The 21,974-nt window shown below is 45.6% G+C and overlaps 1 protein-coding gene across 7 annotated transcripts in view; it reads right to left on the bottom strand.

Annotated features, from left to right (window-relative positions):
- The window catches only part of CNOT3 (CCR4-NOT transcription complex subunit 3), a 1,079,590-nt gene that overhangs the window by 1,047,443 nt on the left and 10,173 nt on the right, over window positions 1-21,974 (bottom strand). The window lies entirely within an intron of this gene.

Raw genomic sequence — 21,974 nt, 5'->3', positions numbered from 1 at the left:
ACACTGAAACAGCATGGGAAAAATACACAGATTTCAATAAAGGCATCTTTCCCTATATAGGTACTGTTACTAATAGTAAGCTGATACGTAGATTAACTAGAACCCTTGAAGCAGTAGTGAATGAAACTATTTCCGCCTTAGGCAATTTAACAGAAGAGCAGTCTGCTATGCGGATTGTTGTGCTTCAAAATCGTCTTGTCCTTGACGTCATCCTGGCTGATAGGGGCGGAGCTTGTAGGGTCATCGGATCAAGCTGCTGCGTATTCATACCAGAAAATTCGCCATCTGTATATAAAGCTATAACTCGCCTTCATAAGATTGTAAGCCAGATACACCAGAACCCAGGCACTTGGACTTGGTCCGGTTGGTTTTGGAGTGTGATATCAGCCTGGGGATGGAGAGTTCTATCATTTCTAGGTATTGGCCTTCTCATACTATTCAGTTGCTGCCTATGTCTACAATGTGGACCAGCGATCTGTGGTCTGTGTGCCACATCGTGCATTCCACATCAAGATTTTCATTCAAGATCCCGGAAGAAGAAAGAAGAACAAATGATGCTATATGAACAGATCAATGGATTAATGAAGATTGATACCTCTTGACGGGCAAGTAGGGGACAAGGAGGGAATGTGGAAATATGGATTTTTCTGGTCAGTTATGTCCCCTATCTTGGACCCCAACGGTTCTATGTGCATGTTACAAGTACATGTATGTTCCCTCCAGTTCCAGTTATGAAGACGCAAATACATGTGCGTCCACCGTTAACATGTCCTCTGTTGCTCCGCCATGAATGGGCCGGATATTCCATTCCTAAGTACGAAAGGCCACCGCCTTTATATGGTTCACTTATGCCATTTTACAGTCCAGGCAAGTAGGCCCTGATTCTGTCATCAAGCTTCTCTTGCCTTCTGCCTCTGAAAGCTCCAGTCCGAGCCTGCATCTGTGACCATGAACTTTGTCTCATTCTCTGCGCGGCTCACGAAGCCTGACATCAGCTTGCTGCCTGCCAAGAACTGTATTTCACCTTCGAAAATTATCTGCTCCGTTCCCTGCCCGATGCATTCCTGTCTAGTAGTTTAAGTAAACATTCTTCCAGCTACCGAGCAAAGGCTCGGCTTCTCTGTCTTTATGCAAGTAATTCATAGCCCTGTTACTATGGAAAATTCCTGCCCTCGCATCTAGTGTAGACACTTAGACGCTTGTACACGCACTAACAGTCAGTATAGTCAGTATAGAATAGATTCTGTCCGAGAGTCCTTCTTTTGTGGATAACATAGTTCTTTAAACATAGGATGTTAGATATGATTTGGGATTAGGTTGACTTGACCCCCCAGACTTCTTGTCTCCACATGTAGAGCTAAATGTCAAGTCCCCCTCACCCCCTAGTTGCACGTCAATCACACGTCATGCTGCTGCGCGCGCATCTATGCCAAGTATTATCTTATAGATCCACCTATATATGACATCATAACCAATTATGTTCCTTTTTACTCCTTATTACACCCATTTTCGGTTACGCATATGAATCGTCATTTTCCTTATCAATTGTTACGCCTACTGCATTCGCTTCATTGTAATGTATGTACTATAAAAGTCATTTCTTGTCAACAAAGTATGTACTTCACTTCCTGAACCTTCGTGGTGGCTGAACTTGGAGCAACCGATTATAATCGATCATTGGAATAAAGCCCATTCCGAACCTCTAATACCACGGATTCTGCCTCTTATTTACTGAGCTATTTTATTATGTTTCTGTATCAAATTAAGTCCCGGTAATGAATTTTATTTACCACAGAACGAAGAGTGGGGCCTGCTCACAATGCAAGGAAACGCACTGGCCGTGCGCGGGCATTGTTCTCCTAATCAGGCATTCATTTCCAAATTCCTGCTGGGAGGACACTGATATTTATTAAAAAAAAAAAAAAAGCCGCCGCAAGAAAGAGGCCTCCGGGTTCTCGATGCACAGTCGGACACAGTTGTGGAGAACAAAGACGAAAAAAAGGCAGCGATACATTGGGAAAGGTCCACCGGGCTGGACTAAAAGTGCGGAACAAGTGTCTGAGCAGGTGGAACTGCCCACATTACAGCAGTTAAGTACAAGGGGTGGGAGATAAAGGAGGGTTATTAGCACGGCAACAAATGTGGTGTTTTGCGGATTAAACCGATTTGCTGTCTGTTTTAGGAATTAGAACACTCAAAATGGCGCCACGAACGCCACCCTCTTCCGGTATAGTGTGATCTAGTGTTTAACGAGGAGGGTTTCTTGAGGTATCGTGATATAAGCGTTTACAGTTCCCGTTACGCATTGTACAATAAATGTAAATGTTATTGAACGTTTCTGTACGCACCACATAATGTATGACCTTTCCTTTGACCCTTAAACAGGTACTATCAGTCCCAAACTCAATCATTCTCAGCTTGGGAGGATGAAAGGCTGAATGGTTATGCATATGTTTCGTTAACCCAGTAGCTTTGCCCTAGCCATTGCCTTTAAATAGCGGTGTCTATGCTTTTATATTATAGTGGTTGGTCTTAGGGGCCCGTTGCAATCACAAAATGATCACTAATGTCAGAGTCCATCTATTAAATCACTGCTTTGCACATTTAAATTCGAGACTGGCTAGAGTTCATTAATGTTTTCATTTGTTTATCTCAAACAGTGCTCCTATGCATTTAGATTTTAGTTAATGCTTCATAGCACAATTCTGCCACTTCTAATAACAGAAAAAAAGGAGATAGCGCACTTTACCGACCTAACCTTCACCTTACCCGCAACCTTTCTATAACACCTCCAGGGGGCAGCACCTCCATCCAAACTCGCTCTCACACAATAACCCCGGCTGTTATTTCCGTCACTTTGAATTACAAGCACGCGAGTGGTGCGCGCGCCACACCGCTGCCATGCGGTTTCAATGATCGAACCCGTGTCTGGGCACGATAATTGAAACCACATGGCAGCGGTGTGCGTAACTGACACCAATAGGCCATGGGCGGAGCAATGCACCCGCCTTTGGCCAATTGCGTGCGGTCTTGGATAAAAAGACGCACGCAAAGGCCAATAGTGTGGTCCGAAAGGAAAAGCACACGCACGAGCGTGTGCGATTCCTAGGGCCGTTTTCAAACCCCCTACAAGAGGTCTCAGGCTGCGCACTGCAATGCTGGGCGCGAGACCTAAAAAGCCAAGGCACCTTCATAGAAGATGCATAACTTCTCATTTACTTTGATTTTCTGAGTGGGTATTAGGCCCTTAGGAGTGTGAAATCTCACAAGGTCATGAAAGTAAGATCAAAAACCTTCAGTCTACAGGTTTCTGACACTCACTCTACTTTGTGTCCGTACATGGTTGTCTTCCCTATTCTTTTAGCAACATTTGCAAGTTAATCTTTTAGAAAATGTAAAAAAAAAAAAAAAGAAAGAAATGCAGGCAAGTTAAAAGGAAACGTGAAGTGTTAAATTTATATGGGCAAGAGCACTCAAAAAAAATAATAAACATGAGGTCTGTTGCTTTGAATTCTGATCAGTAGTACAAATTGGAAAGCATTACTTTTATTCTGGTTAAATCACAACGAGTGAGCACATATAAAGCAAAAATTATGCTCTAGAAACACTGGGTGGAATCCATACAAAACTTTCTAAGCAGTGACCCACTTCTCAGTCTGGCAAACACCACTCCGGAGCAACCATTAAAATAAGTTGGTACCTAGGTCAGCAAGTTTACCCGCAGATTTGCTTGCCCAAGTCTACAGCTACTGCTTCAGCACTCTATCATTAGCTCTGGTTATTCCTCCTCCATTTCTGATGTATTTTTAGGAATTCGACTGCTTGCATTTTAGAGAACATTTGCCGGAAATGTTTAACATTACAAAATCTGTCCAAAAAAAAAAAAAATTTAAATCTTCATAGTACAAAGATTTATTTTCTGCAGAAAAATGTGTGCCCTGGAATTGAACTGCCTCTACTGATACAATATAATTGCAGTTATGCAGTGCAGCACCTAGCTTCGTTCAACGCTGAAATGCTATGCTCGAATGACTGTGCAGACCAAAAAAGAAACCCAACGTTGCAGAAATAAAGAACAAGCATTATTAAAGACAATAGTCTCGGCAATCTAAGAGCTACTGGCGTCGTCAATGTCTTTTAGCCATGCTGAATAGCAGCATGACTGGGATATTATTGTGGTGAATGCATTCAACTTTCCAAGATGAAGGGCATAACAGAACAAATTGAAGGACCTACTGGGCTAATTGGAGGCTGCAAAGGTTCTGTGGGACCTCAAGGGGAACCATAGCTATGCAGAACCACGTTAAAGAGTTGTAGCATTGCCTTTCAGAATGCTGCAAATTGCTGTGGAGTCAATGAGGGTCAGGGGAACTCTGGCACACTTACACCAGAATCAGATCAGAGTCGGACGTGGTAGACAGGAGCAGGCCAATAGAGCACCAACTAGAATATTTCCTGTAACGTCGAGGAGGCCACAAGCCTTTATGGTTTTTACTTTAACTAATCTCTCAGCTTCTTCTTGCAATTACCTGACGGGGACCAGGAACAGCCTGACAACTTGGAGCAGGACCAACTCCTTTATTAGGTCTCGCCTGGCTATCGCGTAAACAATCGCTCAGCGAGACTTATGTAGGGGCTTCCGAAAAAAGGCTTCCCATGCGGATCGGGTGGCAGTTACGTGCACAACCACGTGCATTACATTTGCCACCAGCTACTTCCTGCGCGTGCGCCGCCTCACGCATTGAGTGATTTAGTAAGGGGCACAAGACCTTAGGAATGCGGTTTGTGGCCAGTGCATGTGAGGCATTCTAGAGCGAAGCTGGCATCGGACTTGAAAGCAGCAGACTGCTTTCGCCAGCACGCGCTCGGCCTCACTTCCTGCATCCCCTCTTACAACAATTAACTTTCGTTATAACTCACACCCCATATGCTCGTTCCCTCCCACCCTTCGTTTGATGTATGCATTTCTTGTTGTTTACAAACCACGCCACACACTGCTGCACGCCACACACTGCTGCTGCACGCCACACACTGCTGCTGCACGCCACACACTGCCGCACGCCGCACACTGCCGCACGCCACCTGCTGCTGCGCACACTGCTGCATTACACACTGCCGCACGCCACACACTGCATTAGACACTGCTGCATTAGACACTGCTGCGCGCCGCACTGCCGCACGCCGCCGCACACTGCCGCACGCCACCGCAAGAGGCACACTGCCGCACGCCGCCGAACACTGCTGCACGCCGCACACTGCCGCACGCCACACACTGCCGCACGCCACACACTGCCGCACGCCACACACTGCCGCACGCCACACACTGCCGCACGCCACACACTGCCGCAGGCGGCACTGCTGCACGCCGCACTGCCGCACACTGCCGCACACTGCCACACGCCGCACACTGCACACTGCTGCACACTGCTGCACGCCGCACACTGCACACTGCTTTTATGTGAGTTTATGCTACTGACATTGTAAATGACAATGCCTTTTATTTGTTTTAAAATCAAAACATAAATAAAAGGCATTGTAATTTTACAATGCCAATAGCTCAAACTCTTATAAATGCGAGACCTATTGCATTGCAAATGCTTGTCTGTGTTTGGCGACACACAGCTTAGCTTCTCACCTATCTGTGCTCACTGGCAAGAACGTTTTTGCAGACCAACTTCAGTGAAAGAACCTAAAAGTCAGCAGGGAACGGAACTCGGAATCTGCATCCAAGGAAGCTGAACAAATAAAATGGAACTGTCACAAGCTATCAGAGATAGCACATATAAGGCTTTTTTCCACTATCTCAGTGGGTAGGACAGAGTTGCATTTGATGCCAAAAGCCAAACATTCAGCACGTTGGAGCTTTCAAAATTTCCGCATCCAGTCTGGTGCCTGGGGAGATAGACAAGGTAAGGAATTTGCAGTTCTAAGCATTTATCATAACATTGCATATGCCTGGTGCATATTCAAAAAGGACTACCACACTTAATTTATGGGCTCAAAAACTTTACAAGGTTTTGACAGCTATTGGTCATTTCCAATCCACAGGAATAGAGTGTACTGCACCTTGCAGAATTCAACATAATTGTTATAGCTGATGGGCCAACTTTTTTTTTTATTTTTTTTTTGCTAGCGCATGTGATACAAAACAAGTAGTACACTCCATTCCTTAGCCGGCCGCAAACTGGGTGTTCATACGTTTGGGCCACTCCACCTACAAGGAAAATCCTCCAGAGTCAAAAGCAATTAAATCTTTTCTCTCACTGGTCTCACTGGTCTCACACTGCTCTATCAGGTCATTGGTTGTTAATATTTGTTTCAGAATATATGAAGCTAGCCTGTAACCCCAAAAGGATGAAAGGGATACTGAACATAAATGGAGTAAAAGTTTAAAAGAAAATGTGTTTTGCGATGCGCCCCAAGAGGCTAAGGGTATGCCCAGACGTGGGTCCCTTGCTTGCTGTGCCACAGAATTTAAGCTAGCCTGGCTGTTGAAGGGTGATATCCCAAAACCGGTTCCAGGAAGCTTGATTATGGTCCAGGGAGGACCTGGCCTGGGAGTTCTAGCTGGACTGTTCCCACAGGGAGCATGGTCAAGACTGATTTGCATATGGCTAGGTCCAAACTGGATTGACATGGAGAGCAAGATAATGATCGAATAAACCCAGATCTGTGAGTGGGGGTGAGAGATTAGAAAAAATGTCAACACTCCATCCAACATTTTATGATATTGCTAATAAAAGATAGCAACTGCAATTATACGAATATGATAAAAGCAGAAAAAAATACAATATAAATAAAACATTGGCAGGGATGAATATGGCTAGCTGTGACGTTTTGATTCGTTTTTTCCCCAAGAAATGTAAAAGGTTTTAAAAGTTGTAACTAAAAAAAAAAATTTAAAATAAAAATCTGCTAATAAAGTGGCGTAAATATGTTAGCAATACAATTTAAAAAAAATAAATGTAAAAAAATTGGCAAAGCCAATAAGTTTGGTTTTAATGTGTTACTGCATGCAAACATATGCATGCACTAATGCAGACTTTGTGTGCATCTTTTTGTGCTTGCTATGTCCGTGCCCCTTTTTTAGGTAGAGCATGGGCAGCTCATGGGCTTCTCTGTGACGCATGCTATATTCAGGGTAGGGACTTGAAGCTCCACCCACTCTCCGCCCATATTTTTCATTGGCTTGCGTCATTGTCTACTGTAAACTGTGGCTGTTCAATGGTAAATAGCCTTAAAAGTCCCTCCTTGGTACTACCTGGTCTCATTTTGTAACATCCCATGGTGACACCCAGTTACGTGTGTTCTTACTCAGTAGGCTTTAATTGCAGCCTCCAAGCACTATTTTCTCAAATAGCTTTGTCCTGCCTGCTATTGCAGGCGGGACAAGTTCTCTCCAAACACACTCTTTATTTTTATAGTACGGCGCCAAACGTATTTGCAATGCGATAGGTCTTGCATTTGCAAGAGTTTAAGCTATTGGGATTGTAAACAACGTCTTTTTAAAACCAACACATAAATAAAAGGTATTGTCAATTACAATGCCAATAGCTCAAACTGTCGTAAATGCTAGACCTATTGCATTGTAAATGCTTTTTTAATTATTTTTTTTAGCAAATATCCGCTATTTGCTGTGTGCAGGCTACACAGAAGCAAAGTACAAATGGCATGTGTGAATTTGTGGGAGCCTATGTTTGCGTATGGCAGCAAGTTAAAACAAGACCCATTGGCTATGCCTTTGCTACTGGTGGCTTTATTCTTTCATTGCTTACATTGCTTACATATTACAGCCACAGACAGGAGTCTGAGCAAATCTGAAGCAGAAACAGATATCAAGCACCGAAAGCAAACCGGTTGAACTGTTTGTTAATACAGAGTACTATGTTGTGGACAGGTACTGCTGCTGAAAAATAACCAGACCCCATTAACCTTTTATACACTCGGATACAAGTTTTGCAGCCCTGCCACTGCAGTGTTTACGACGAGCAATCTGGGAATGGAGGATTAGGAGCAGATATGTTAAGGTAGGTTTATGTGCACATCTAGGTTAAAACAAGCACGGTGATTGAAAGAGCACACACCACAATAGGCACAACACTCCAGGCACACATGCCTTACAGAGATCCCAGTGGCTGCCCTATACAAACATGTGCTGCGAGCGACAGCAGCGTTCGATTTCTGTGCTGTGCATCGTTCTACATAAGTCATTCAAAACATGCACCCTGAAAAGAACAGTATGATTTATGGTTAAGCACAAACATCTGGTAGCATAAGGATGCCTGCATCCTTGCTAAACAGCCACTTAATACCATCTTAAATGCAAACTGTGACACCCCAGGCCTAGAGCATTGAAATCAGACAACCACATAAAGCACCAAACATGGGGCTAGGACGGGGCAGTTAGTGTAAGACAATAAAAATAAGTGAGGCACAGAATACATCACAGGCTTTGGAATGATCTGCCTCTGACACTGAACAAATGTTTTTTACTCTCCCAGTTTCGTTAACTGTTACCAATGTGGTTGTTCTCATCCTCTAACACCTCTGAACTGTTCTGATGTTTCTAACTTCTGGCTCGTTACATTGTCCATATTGTGCTCAATGCTGGGAAACCACCTTCTAGGTAGCCATGCGCTTTACAAAACATCTACAAACAACCTATTTGTGGGTGCATCACGGCACTACATGGGGGGGGAAATGTGTGGTTGGAGGGGGCACCGAGGCAAGGGCAGAAAATATGAAATACAATGCTGCAGGAGGGCGATGCAAATAATAAATATGCTGGGCTGTGGGAGGGTGTAAAAGGTGTGGTCCTTCTAATGAAAAGTAAAAAATAACCAGCATCAGATGTGTTCAGACCACAAAAGTAAGAAGGAGGCTGAAGTAAACTCCTGGAAGTGAAAAGAATTAACAAGCCTCATCACTCGATCCAGAGGAAGTCACTAAAGAGGAAAGAGATGCCCGGCCACCGGATTACTATAGAGAGCGGAATCATCGCTCCTTGCATTGAAATAAAAGGACGATGCATGCTTCAGGTTTCTATGGGAGTATTTCAATCATTTAGGAATAGCAGACAGTCCGGCAGCTGTTTTAAATAATTCGCCAAATTGAATACTTCAGTAAGCAAATTTGTCAAATTTAAGACATGCATTTTTATACTTTATGTACGTGCGACTATTACTAACGTAATGTATCAGCTGTTGTGGGAGCACTTCCCTGCATGCCATTTAATAGAAGGTTTAGTGGTTTAAGAAATATAATGGGGACTAAAATGAACTAAGCGACTGGCGAAAGTAGGCAAGATCGGACAAATAAAAAACATTGTCCAGGACCCGCAAATCCTCTCCCTGTGAAGTCAAAGAAAGAGAAGCAAAAAAGTAAACAGCCCTCACAAACAAACATCTGACATTTTATCAGTTTTTGCAACGCACAGAGAAACGACGCTAGGAGAGTGTGCTTGAAGGGCTCACAATCAATTTAAAAAGTGGTCCCAAGAACAGCTACTTTAATGTGACCTGTGGATGAATAGTAGTAATTGGTCCCTGCTCTCAGTGAGGGCTAAACACACAGAGGCATGATGCTTGCAAGCTTTGGACAAATGGGTAGGAAGAATATGAGAGCAATGATTGAGCAAGCACATGGGAAGCCCACAAGAGGGTTGAAGCCCACAAAGTATATACACAACACATTGATGGATTACATTGCCTAAAGATACAGACCTATACATAACTTCCCCGAAACATTACCTTCCTGGCACCTAGAGGAAGTTTAATATGGTAAATAATTAAATGCTATATTCACGCATATGCCCCTCTTTTAGAATCGTAAAATACATAGCTGCTAGATCACGAAGGACTTGTATACTGAACAGGTATATTCGTAGTTTTACAATTTGCTTTTATTACTTTTCAGTTCAATTTTAACTAGGAATTGCTGCCTCATGGAAAGAACAAACAGTTGCTATATATATATATATATATATATATATATATATATATATATATATATATATATATATGATACTGTACACTTTAGTTTCCGTTAAACATAACAACAAAGCTGCTAGTACTTGAATGTATCTGTAGAATCATTTTATGCATTTACAAATGGTTAACTCACTCGTGACCCGCGTATTTATAATTAGGAAGAACAGTTGCTGCTATAATCACTGTTCGGCTCTCTTTTTAGAACCGGTTATACGTACTTATAATGATCCTAGGACCTGGATGTATTTGAAGAACTGTTCATATTTTATGTACTCATGTCAATTGAGATAATTTTACTTATAATAATGATTGCTTTATTCACTCTTTCGTAGTTTGTAACGGTTTTAAATAACCACACACAATAAAGTTCATCATTATCATATACAACACGTCTCTTTGAGACAGCACATGGGCAGGCTGAAGCTCACAAAGTATACACAACATGTCTCTTCGAGACAGCGCATGTGCTATCTAGAGCCGAGACCTAAAAATCATACACTGGTGAGAGGATATTCTTTGACAGGACCGGAGGCGAGGATTATGCTTTACTTTCTTGACTTTGACAGTAGCCTTTCAAAGTAAACACCAAAAAAAACATAATTCCCATGAAACCGTGGGAAGATCATAAACAATAGAGTACAGAACATAGACAGTCTGTTCGCTCTCCACCAATCCGGTAACACCAGCCGGATGGTTATATTCTCTCAATAGTTCTTGGGTTTTAAATGATTTACACTGTGCTCAGTAAATGGTACTGCATTCCAGGCTCTGTCATGTGGAATTTAGATGGTTGCCTGGATGCAGTGTCACTGAGTTCTAGGTTTTGAATGGGCAGAGAGCAGTTGGGATCCTGCTGTTTGCCATCTACTTTGCTGTCTCTGCTGTGTAGCTGGTTTACATTACACTTAACGTTCTGCCTGCCTTCTTAAGTTTATTACTACAATTTATGTGGTGACGAGGTCTACTACACAGCTCTACAACGAACTCAGGATGCACATCAAGTTGTTTACCTATTTCAAGTCTAGTCAAGACTACAAGCTCAAGCAAGCGGTAAGACTGTTCCCTTTAATCCTCTCACGCTGGCATTCTCTCATCGCGACACACAGTTTCTACCGCGATCACAAAAATAAGAAGATTTTAAGTTTTGACTACAAGTCACGAAAAGGAAAGCTTAACGGAACTTACTATAGTAGTGTTTTGTTTTCCGTTCACGTAGTCTGCATTGGGTTGTGTGGTTTCGGGGAGCTTCGTGGGATCGCGCAAGCCGAGAGTTGAGCCTTCATTTCACCCGCTTTCTACTCCTCAGGCGCATGCGTGCACAGCTGCCTGGTTGCCTGACCTCCTCATTGCTGCATATGTGACGTTTGTCAAGCACGTCACAGCTTAGTCTTCGTCTTGTAGCCAACGCGTAAGGAGGGTTGCTGTGCAACACAAAGCCAGACGCCCAGTGCCTCATTACTACGCCAACAGCTCATTCAGCTCGTATTTTTAGAAAACAATTACCGCGTTAAAGCAAATACAGAGACAAAACATGCTTTCCTCGTATTCAAGATACTTTATTTGGCTGTAAACTGGACAACATTTTTAAAAAAGGCTTTTCTTTTTATTAAATTGTTCGAGTGGATTGCAACAGTGATTCGCTCACTAAAAGCTGATAAAAGGTGAATAGCAAATCTACTGTGGGTCAAAGTACATGGAGATAAGCACACCATCTTTGTTCTACTATACGTCAAGGAAAATACACGGTGATCTGCACACCATATATATATATTTTTTTTTTTTTTACTTTGTCCATTTTGGAGTTCAGCTGTTATTTGTGTTTATTTTAGCAGATCATAAAACAGTGATCTGCACACTAAATCTTCTTTTGACAAGTATTGTAATTTGGTAAATTTTATCCTATCTTCTAGGATTCAAATACTCAACTGACATACAATCTGTAACTCCACATACTTCTTTTCTGGAATCTGCTGGTGAGCCTCCTGCCAGATGGAAGGTTTGGTGCTTTTCAAACTTACTTCGGAGCCATCGATGCTTTTAGGTGCAGTAATGAACGGGAAAAAATTCTTCTCCTTCACTCCCTTGGTTTCAAAGGCAGGTCCATTTTCAAACATTCCCTGAAGTTGTTCATCTTCCTGGGGATGATATTGATGATTACCAAGACACTATAACGAAACTTAAAATAAGGTTTCACTAACAACCAAGTCAGATGGTTTTGCGACACAATTTTTTTTTAAGAGGCAGCAAAATGATTGTGAAGAGGTTGATGCTTAGATTCCCACACTACGCAAGTTAGCAGCTGACTCAATTTGAAACATTTACTGATCAATTGATCAGGGACCAGTTTGTTGTCATTGCAGGGACAAACAAATACGTCAGAAGCTTTTAGCTCTTGCTAATCCAGATTTGGATGAAATGATAAAAATTGCTAAAAGCATTGAGACTTCCCAAGTGTCTTTGAAAGAGTTGGACTATAAGCATGTCGATCCTGTCAATGTCGTTTCAACGGACTCTAAACCGAAACAAAGCGAATTTCGAAGTCTTCTAATAAAAACCCTACAATCAGAAACTCAGGCTCAGGGAAAAGTACATCTGATATTCAAAATTTTAAACAAATGTGTAACAGGTGTGGTAATTTTCCTCATCAAAAGGCTGCCAAATGTTCTGGTACCAATGTGGTTTGTAGTTACTGTAAAAAAAAAAAATTAAAAATTTTTTTTTAAAAAACACGACATTTTGCGAAGGTTTGATTAAAAAAAAATTCAATGATCAAAAAAGATCTGTTGCTTGTGTTTTGGAGTCCGATTATGAATCAGATTCTGAAATGGTTTCTGTAGTTACTGAAATCATTGACCACATTTCTAATGTCAAAGACCCCATTGAATGTGTTGATCATATTGTAGGGATTTCTATAGGAGGTAAATCACTTAATCTGCTAGTAGATTCAGGAGCAAGAATTACTATGTTAACTAAAGAGTTGTTTTTTGAAACATGGGGTGACAGATCTCTTCAACCTCCTGATCGCTCACCAGTATCTTATGAGGGCCGCAAAATTGATCTTCTGGGATATTCGAGGATTACCTTATTTTCAAAGATAGGAAAATTTCTGGCAAAATTTATGTTTCTGTCAAAGGATTCAACATCCTGGGATGGTACCACCAAGGCCTATTTGGCATGATCCTCAAACCTGGGTGCGCTGAACAAGTGCTTGTGATTTCAGAGGGAGAGGACCGTGGGAAGATCAGTTTTTTCTGGTGAGCTTGGGACCATTCGTGGTTTTAAAGCATAGAATCAATGTTAAAGACTGATCCTCTCCAGTAAAACACAAATTTAGGGGTGTACCTTTCACCGTTCAAGATGATCTCGAAACAGAACTAAAGTCACTGTGCGATCAAGGTATAATTGAGCCAACAGGATCTTCTTTGTGGCTTTCGCCCTTAGTCGTTGCACGCAAAAAATGTGGGAAGTTGCGTGTCTGTGTGGACTTGAGGTCTCTCAAAGAAATTTGGATAGACTCTCACCCACTACCCAAAATTTGTGATCTATTTTTAAGTGTCAGAGCGGCTCGATACTTTTCAAAACTAGATCTAGCCAGTACATATCATCAGATTGAGCTAGAGCCAGAGTCTCGTCACCTTACTGCATTCATATCTCCTCTAGGTACATTTCAATATAAACGGATGCCGCTCGGACTTGCTTCTGTAGCTTCAGTTTTCCAACGGGTCATGCAGAACATGTTAGGTGGAATTGATGGCGTTCTTGAATTTCAAGACAGTTGGAACCGGGGTCCCAGGGACCAGTGACTCAGACACGGTAGCTTGGCGCGAGGCAGGTAGGCGCACCCGAGGCTATGTGTAATGTAGTTGTGCAGCACACTCTAACACTGACCCAGTAAAGCACACACAATAAGGAGACACCATTCCAATTTCATTTACAAGAACAAGGATCTTTATCTATTTCTTGTTAAGCCTCGAAATGCAAAGTTCACACAGGGTGCAGGGTAAACGGTTTCTGTAACATTAGGTCAATGCAGGCAACAATTCTTATGCAGATATTCACTGCAGGTAATCACTCTTAAAACCCTAGGCAACATGGGTGAACATTCACAAGCCTCTATTAAATACAGGTAATTAGGCTCATCCCGATAGGTAAAACAGATAACAAGGCTCATTCAGGTATGACATTCAGGTAGATACTCAATACGGGGACAACTCTTAGGCAGAGAGTTTACATGGGTAATGCTTCTCAAGTAGAGATTCATCATAGGTACACATTCTCATGCGGAGGTTTAGCACAGGCAATAGTTCTCATGCAGAGCTTTGGCATTCTTCCAGGGAAGATATTACAGCAGAATTTTCCTACTGCCAGGGGAACCTGTGGCTGGTTATCCTCCCGCTGTGCCTTTACCTCAATCACGGCCTTGGCGGGGGCCCACAGCGCTTCCTAACTCCCCAGTTCAGTCTTACAGGGTGTCCTGAAACAAGGCGGAATACAGGCCGGTGCGCACTGGGTTCCATCCCCCCCCCCCCCCCATCCGGGTGTTTCTTCCTCGAATGGCCACGCTACCAGTCAGCCCACTCTACCCTCCTCACGGGCCATTACCAGGGGGTAGAGCGGGGAGGGGGGGGGGGGGGGGGGGGAGGGGTTATGGGGGAAATCGATACAGCAGGGTCACAGCTCCTTCCTCCTAGGCCTGGACGGCTCTGGGCTTCCTGCCGGACTCTGGGCCCGGGAGCCAATCAGAGCACGGCTTCCTGGGGGCGCGGCCGATGACACAGCTGACGCCCCGGTTGCTTAGAAACGCTCCCCTTCACGTTCTTCAGACCTAGCACAGCCTTTGCAGTAACCGCGGCGGCCCTCCCTCGGGGGCTGCGGCGGTATTCAGGAACACGCAGTCTTCTTCCTTGGCAGTGCCGGGGCTGCAGCAGCGATTTTCAGCCACAGCATCACTCTCAGCAGGGCTCCCGGCCCGATACAGCCCCGGGCGGCGGCGGTGGTGATCTTGGCTGCAGAAGCGCTCTTTCGCCCAGCGCTCCCGGAGGGGTCCCAGCCGGCTGCGGTGAGTTTGAGCACAGCAGCGCTTCTCTCACCACGCAGGGCTGCAGCGGTGATCTTGGGCAGAGGGCGCTAGCCTTAACTTTGAGTCAGGCTGTACCGCGCTAATTTGGCACCACGCGCAGGGACCATGGCAGATTCCCGTAGTACAGCGCTCAGGGACAATGGCAGAATCCCGTAGTACAGCACTCCGGGACAATGGCAGATTCCGGTTGTATAGCGCTTAGCAGGCACAGAGCTCAATACCCTAGGAACCCCAGTAGCAGTACTCTCAGGATCCCAGCGCTTAGGAGTCACAGCGCTAGTTGGGGAGTTTCAGGTGTCCGGTCCACAGCGCTTCCCAGTCTCAGCGCTGGCACTAGATGGCAGGTATTACTTGCAGGGGAAGAGTTGGTGGTCCGGGGCAGGCACACTGGAGGTGGTATCCCTGGTTCCCCTCTCACAGGGCAAGGTCAGCAGGCAGGGTAACTCATCTAACTTGGGGCAGCAGGTCCTAGGATTAGTCAGCCTCAGCAGTGTAGCATCCCCCTAGCTCATCAGCCTTTACTCCAGCGGAGGGTCCCCAGGTCCAGTGGTGTAACTACCGACTTGTCAGGTTTCCCTCCTTTACTTTTGTACTGCTAGGTCAGGTGACCCTACCAAAAAGGAGGCAAGTTCTGGCACCAACCTGGGGGGGCTGGAAGGTTCTAGAAGGCTCTGGGGACTCTGTGGGGACTGTCTCTGGTGGCAAGAGGCGGGACGGTCAAGTTTACAGTATCATTAAGTCCCAGCCTCATCCCAACGACTAGTGCGTAAATAGGACAGCGGCCACTCCGCAGTCGCAGGGGCCTGTGGCAACCACGTTGTTAGGAGAGGGTATCTGCACCTCAGCACTGTTAAGGCGCCCAGATTCCTATGTCCAACAAAAATGGCGGTCAAGATCGAGGCAAAAAGGGAGAAAAATAAAATGCGGGGTAAGACCACCCTAGGGTTGACAGGTTCAACAAAGACGATGTCCTTATACACACTAAAGACATTTCTTCACATAATTTCCTTCTAAGGAAGGTTTTGGGGATTTTCAAAGATCGTGGTGTGGTAGTTAAGATCGTGGTGTGGTAGTTAAGTCAGAGAAGTGAAAGTTTCTCTGCGATGAGATTAAATATTTAGGTCACCACATTTCTGGAAAGGGCAGTAGACCTAGATAAGGGTTGTTCGATGCTATTATGTGTGCCCCTGCTCCCGTAGACAAAACTGGAGTAAAGTCTTTGCTGGGTTTACTAGAATATTATTCTAAGTTTATTCTAAACTACGCATCTATAGTACGTCCTATTAGTTCGCTGCTCAGGAAAGGTGTTTTGTTTTGTTGGTCAGATGATTGTGCTTCTGCTCAGAGTCTTGTTAAAAAGTATCTTGCCAACAGGGATGCTCTTAAGCCTTTTGATCCTGCTTTACCCACCTGTATCACGGTGTGTGCAAGTCAAGTAGGCCTGGGGGAGTTTTGACCCAAGATTCACCATGTGGTGAAAATACTGTTGCTTTTGCATATAGAGTCCGGAGAAATGGGGAACGTCAATACTCTGAAATTGAAAACGAGTTATTGTCTTGTTTATGGGCTAGTGAAAAGTTCCGTCCCTACATCTGGGGAAGACGTTTTTTGTTAAGGACGGATCATGAACCACTTGTAAATATACTTGCTGCAGGCACCAGTAAATGCTGTTCGACGAGAATTGTCAGGATGGTCTCTCGTTTGATGCAATACCAGTTTGATGTTGTTCATGAGTCTGTGGGCAGAAATATCAGAGCCGATTTTTTATCTACGTTCCCCATGTATGACAATGTAAAAGAGTCCTGTGTGCCGGATTGCAGTGAAGACGATTCAGATTACTGTTTTATTGCGGCAATTGGTTTACCTGAGCATAGCCTTGGCACTAAAGAGAGTTGGATGAAGGCACTGTCTAATGATGAAGTTTTGCAACAAGTGTGCGAGTATGTAAGGACTGGTTGGCCCAGAGAACTTGTTTTGCCACAATATTTGCAACCTTTCTGGAAGGTTGAATCCGAGATTTCAATAGAAGGGGGTGTTTTAGTACGTGCCGACAGACTTATTCCTCCACAGAGCCTTAGAAGAAGTAGCATTGTTAAGGCCCATGAGGGTCATTTAGGTTCAACACTTACTAAGCGTAGAGTTTGTGACTGTTTTTGGTGGCCCTCCATGGACAGTGATGTGTGTGATGTGGTTGATGTGTGCTCAATTTGCAGTGCTGCTGACAAGGGGTTGAAAGTTGCAACTCCACCTCTTCATCCCATTGAATGTCCTTCTGTGCCTTGGTCCAAATTGGGGTTGGACATTGTTGGCCCTTTAGAAGTATTGCCAGGAGGTTCTCGTTTTATTATGGTGTTAAGACTATGCATCTAAATGGCCCAAGTTTGTTAAAGAAATTTCCTCTTCAAGTGTTGTTTTCCTAAAGGATGTTTTTATGCGGGAAGGTTTTACTGAAACATAAGTGACAGATAATGGTACACAGTTTACCAGCACTGTGTTTGAATCTTTCTTGCTATCATGCAACATCAAGCATGTTAAAAGTTCTTTGTATCATCCCCAATCCAATGGGCTTGTAGAACGTATGAATAGGATTGTGGGAGACAGCATCAGATGGACTAAATTTTCTAACTGTGAGGTTGTCAATTCCATAAACAGCATGCTTTGGTTCTAGAGGACCACTCCACATTCCACGACTAAATTTCTCCATTTGAATTATTGAGAGAGAGAAAAGCAAACACTAGTTTCAAACCAGCGTGGATGAATAAGTGGCTGAAGTCTGTTCCTGATGTTAACAGTCTTATGAAGGTGGTAAAAGAAAATGTTTTGAATTCACAAGTAAAACAAAAATCTTGGTTTGACAAGAAGAAGTCTGAAAAAATTGTACCTGTATTTGTGGGGGATTTTGTCTGTGCTAAATCTTCCATTCATGTAAAGAAGGGTGAGAGTAAGTTTGGTCCACCTATTTTGGTCACCCGGGTGGGAAAAAAATGCTGTACAGGTTGAGGGAGGCAACTGGCGGAATGTAGGAAAAATTGTTAAGGTAAGAAATGCTGTTCGATGTTCTTCAAATGTGCCTTTATCTCCCAAAACTGTTGGTCTCCAAGTTCCTTTTAGGAGGAGCACAAGATCGAAAGTGATTCCTAAAAGATATCAATTGTGAACTGTGAAAAATATTTGTGAATTTTTGTATTATCTTATGTGTTTATGTTCTTATCTTTATTGTTTTTTTTATTTGAGAAGGGAGGATATGTTATATTCTCTCAATAGTTCTTGGGTTTAAAATGATCTACACTGTGCTCAGTAAATGGTACTGCATTCCAGGCTCTGTCATGTGGAATGTAGATGGTTGCCTGGATGCAGTGTCACTGGGTTCTAGGTTTTGAATGGGCAGAGAGAGCAGTTGGGATCCTGCTGTTTGCCATCTACTTTGCTGTCTCTGCTGTGTAGCTGTTTTAAATTAACTTCAACTAAACGTTCTGCCTGCCTACTTGAGTTTATTACTACACGGATCATAGTCCCTTGTCACTGGCCCTTCCTCCTCCTCCTTCGCTGCTCGCAGCCTAAGATAAGTGCATTTCATTCCTTCGGTGCTGTTGTGCTATTATATCAAGATCAAAATATGCAAGTTCGCTATTTCAGGCAATGTGTTCCACTATGTATTCTGTGCTATGTTATTTATTGTATCAGCGCGCTTCCATTAGTCAAGCTGTCATTTTTCCTTAAACATTAATTAGGGTGCCCAGCGTCTCACCTGTCAGTCACACTTCGGCAGGTGTTCATATTTTCACATCAGCCTTTTTTTTTTTCTTACCGGCCGTTTCCTTTTCCGCCCTCCGCTACTCAGAGGTCCGGCTCGGACCGCGGAAGCGTGTTCCACACTTCGCGGACGTAACTGTGTGGTGTGGCTCGCGGTGGGGTCCTCCCACCACCTGACTGGCAGCTCTCGCCTGTGCCTCACGCTTCGCTTTCCGCACATTCTGCGTGTTCTTTGAAGCGAAGCAGCAGCGCTGCAGGGAGCCTTGTGGCGTCTGGAGAGTCTACGCCCGTATTGTGCGGATCTACACAGCCTTCGGGCATTGTGAGGCTGCGCCTGTGAAGGGTCTATAGGGTATTAACCCTATACTTGTGTTTTCACGCTCCTTAATGGGAGTCTGTATTTGTCAGGTGCCTCGCTGCTGGGACCAGCTCCCAGACGTGTGCCCATAGATCAATTTTTGCACGAGGGCGTGGCTTGGAGGCCGATGAGGAAGGTCGCATGAGCCGAGAGCTCCGCGCCGCCCCTGCTGATTATCCTGATTACACGCCGATCGAGATACCGGCGACCCTGGGGAGGGGGGCCCCCCTGACATTGGGGACCAGCGGTGGTTTGGGCAGGTATCCTGCTGCCCGTTAACGAAGCTGGGGCCAACTGGAGAGGAGGCAGCTGGAACGGCGAATGAACGATGGCAGCCGGGCTGCTGCGTAGCACCGGCGAAGATGAGCAGTGACGGCCGCGTGCCTGAATGGAGCGGCACGGTTTGGTGTCTACCCTTACCTGCTCTGGGGCCCATTGACGTTTCAAATTCTGGAACAGCTGGCAGCACGGGGCATGCAGCTTCAGGTACCTGGTGGCGGCGAGGGGGGCTGAAGCAGCGGGGCCCGGGAGCCGGCTGCCCCTGGTGCGACCTCGAGCGGAGCGATTGGTCTCGCCGGCTGAGGGACGGTGGGGGACGCAGACTGTTGGCAGATGTGGAGGCCTGCACTGGGAGAACGACCCGTCAAAATATCGGAGCCGAGGCCAAAGCAGACACTACTACAGCAGTCAAGCTACTGGAGTTTTTAGTCCGTTGCTCAGTCCTACAGTATGCTGGCGTCCTAAAGAACATTACAAAGCCTGCAGCGACGAGTCGGTAACCACCCCACCAGCAAAGGCTGCAAAAAGCACACCCATCTCAAACCCTCTCTTCCACCTCCTGTGGTAGCCCAAGATAGCAGAATTTCCAGCACCAAGAGTAAATCTCCTACTCCCGCATTGGCGCTAGATGACTGGCGGCGCTGTAGGAGGATCGCGGCTGTGGTCGTGAATGGGACGACGGCGCCTGGCACTGTGGCTCTCGCTTCTGGCAGGGGGACTGACGCTGCACTGGCTGCGGTGCGGCTGGCGTGACTCCATCACGGACATTACCTCTGAGGTTAGCTGCCCCCTCGGTGTTGTGGTGCGGTTTGCCTGCCACGACAATAACCGTGTGCTCCACCGCTACAGCTGGGTTGGGACCTCGTCGGATCTGGTGTTGGTCATGTAACAGTGGTGGGGCTTTTGAGGAAGTAGAGCGGAGCCACTGTGGCAGCGACATGAAGGATTGATATGACATCCCCCAACGATTGCGTGGGAAAAACGGGGTCTTCTCTTTGCGTGCTCTGCTAGTAGATCTGTGGTGTTCCTCCATTGTTGCTCCTACAATAGCCCACGCTTAAGGACTACCCTACCAGGGATACGGGCAAAAGGAGGAGTTTTGAGACTGCTGGTTGGCGGGCAGCAAGACAGGGGCACAGTACAGTTTCCGGCTGTGATGGTGCAACTCTCAGGCGCCAGGTTGATCGCTGGGAGAAACTAGTCGGACGGTTCGTTTGTGGCAAGCTGCCTGGCGGATTGTGCCCCATGACCAATGCCTTCCTGGTAGTAGCACTCGGAGACGCTGCTGTTCAGTTCCAGTCTGGAACTGAGGACAAGGCCCGAAGATATTTGGTTGCTGCTGGGGGATGGAGCCGGCTGTGTGGGCTCCCAGTTGAATATTTGGTGCGTCTGAGCTGCAGCGCTGGCTGTGTGGCCAGATTGCCGTAGCTGGCATAGCGACCTTTGTGGGTGCTGGTGGAACGGATGGCACCTCTGGAGGTGCAGTGATTGGAAGGGACTGATACATCGTTGGATCCGCGGTCTGTCCGCCAGAGGGGACCAGCACTCTGCGTCGTAGGTGGAGCGAACTGGGGGCCTCGGTGCTCGGCAGCTCTATTAGTATGGGAAAGCCGCGAGGCAAGCAGGGAGGGGCGCACCCGGAGCCGGACAGCGATTTGGCAGAGCAGAGAGTGCAGGGACTGGCCGATCCGCCTCTCGAGGGGAGGATGCAGCTACAGGTGGATCAGATTCTCCGAGCGATAACGGACACGAAGGAGTCACTTCAACAAGACATTGCTCAGGTGTCTCTGGGGCTGGGTCTCCTGCGAGCGGACCATGAAAAGCTGGTGGACCAGGTGAAGCAAGCGGAGACTACTCTGGAGGTCCTAGAGCCGTCACAGAAAGTACTAGATGTTCAAATGAGCGATGTCCTGCATAGGATCCAAGTACTGGAGAAGAGAGCTGAAGATGCCAAAGGACGCAATGACGTACGAGTGGTGGGTCTGCCGGAGGGGATTGAAAGGGACAGTATGATTGACTATCTGGAACAATGGTTACGCACTGAGGTGGCCCCAGAAGGTCTGACTCCATTTTACACTTTGGAGCGCGCACATAGGGTCCCTGCCCACCCGCTGGCACCTGGGAGGCCACAAAGGCCGGTGGTGGCCTGCTTGCTCCATTACAAAGCTAGAGACCTCTTGCTGCACAGGGCGCGTGTGTCTGGCCCATATAAGGTGGGCAATAGCAATGAGACACTTTTTCCGGATTACACTCTTGAGGTTGTCTGGCCCATATAAGGTGGGCAATAGCAAGGAGACACTTTTTCCGGATTACACTCTTGAGGTGCAGCGCCATCGAGCTTCGTTCTTGGCGGTCAAGAAGGCCCTTCGGGATGAAAGCATCCAATACTCTCTGATGTCCCCGGCACAGCTGCGAATATCGTTGGATGGCAACACGATATTTCATAATGATCCCGACGAAGCATGGAGTTGGCTGGAATATTACCGGGCGTGAAAGAGTGCGGCAGGGCGCACCG

The sequence above is a fragment of the Triturus cristatus genome, chromosome 7, assembly GCF_964204655.1.
Source record: "Triturus cristatus chromosome 7, aTriCri1.1, whole genome shotgun sequence".
Lineage (NCBI taxonomy): Eukaryota > Metazoa > Chordata > Amphibia > Caudata > Salamandridae > Triturus > Triturus cristatus.
This window is presented reverse-complemented; position numbering and strand designations above follow the sequence as displayed.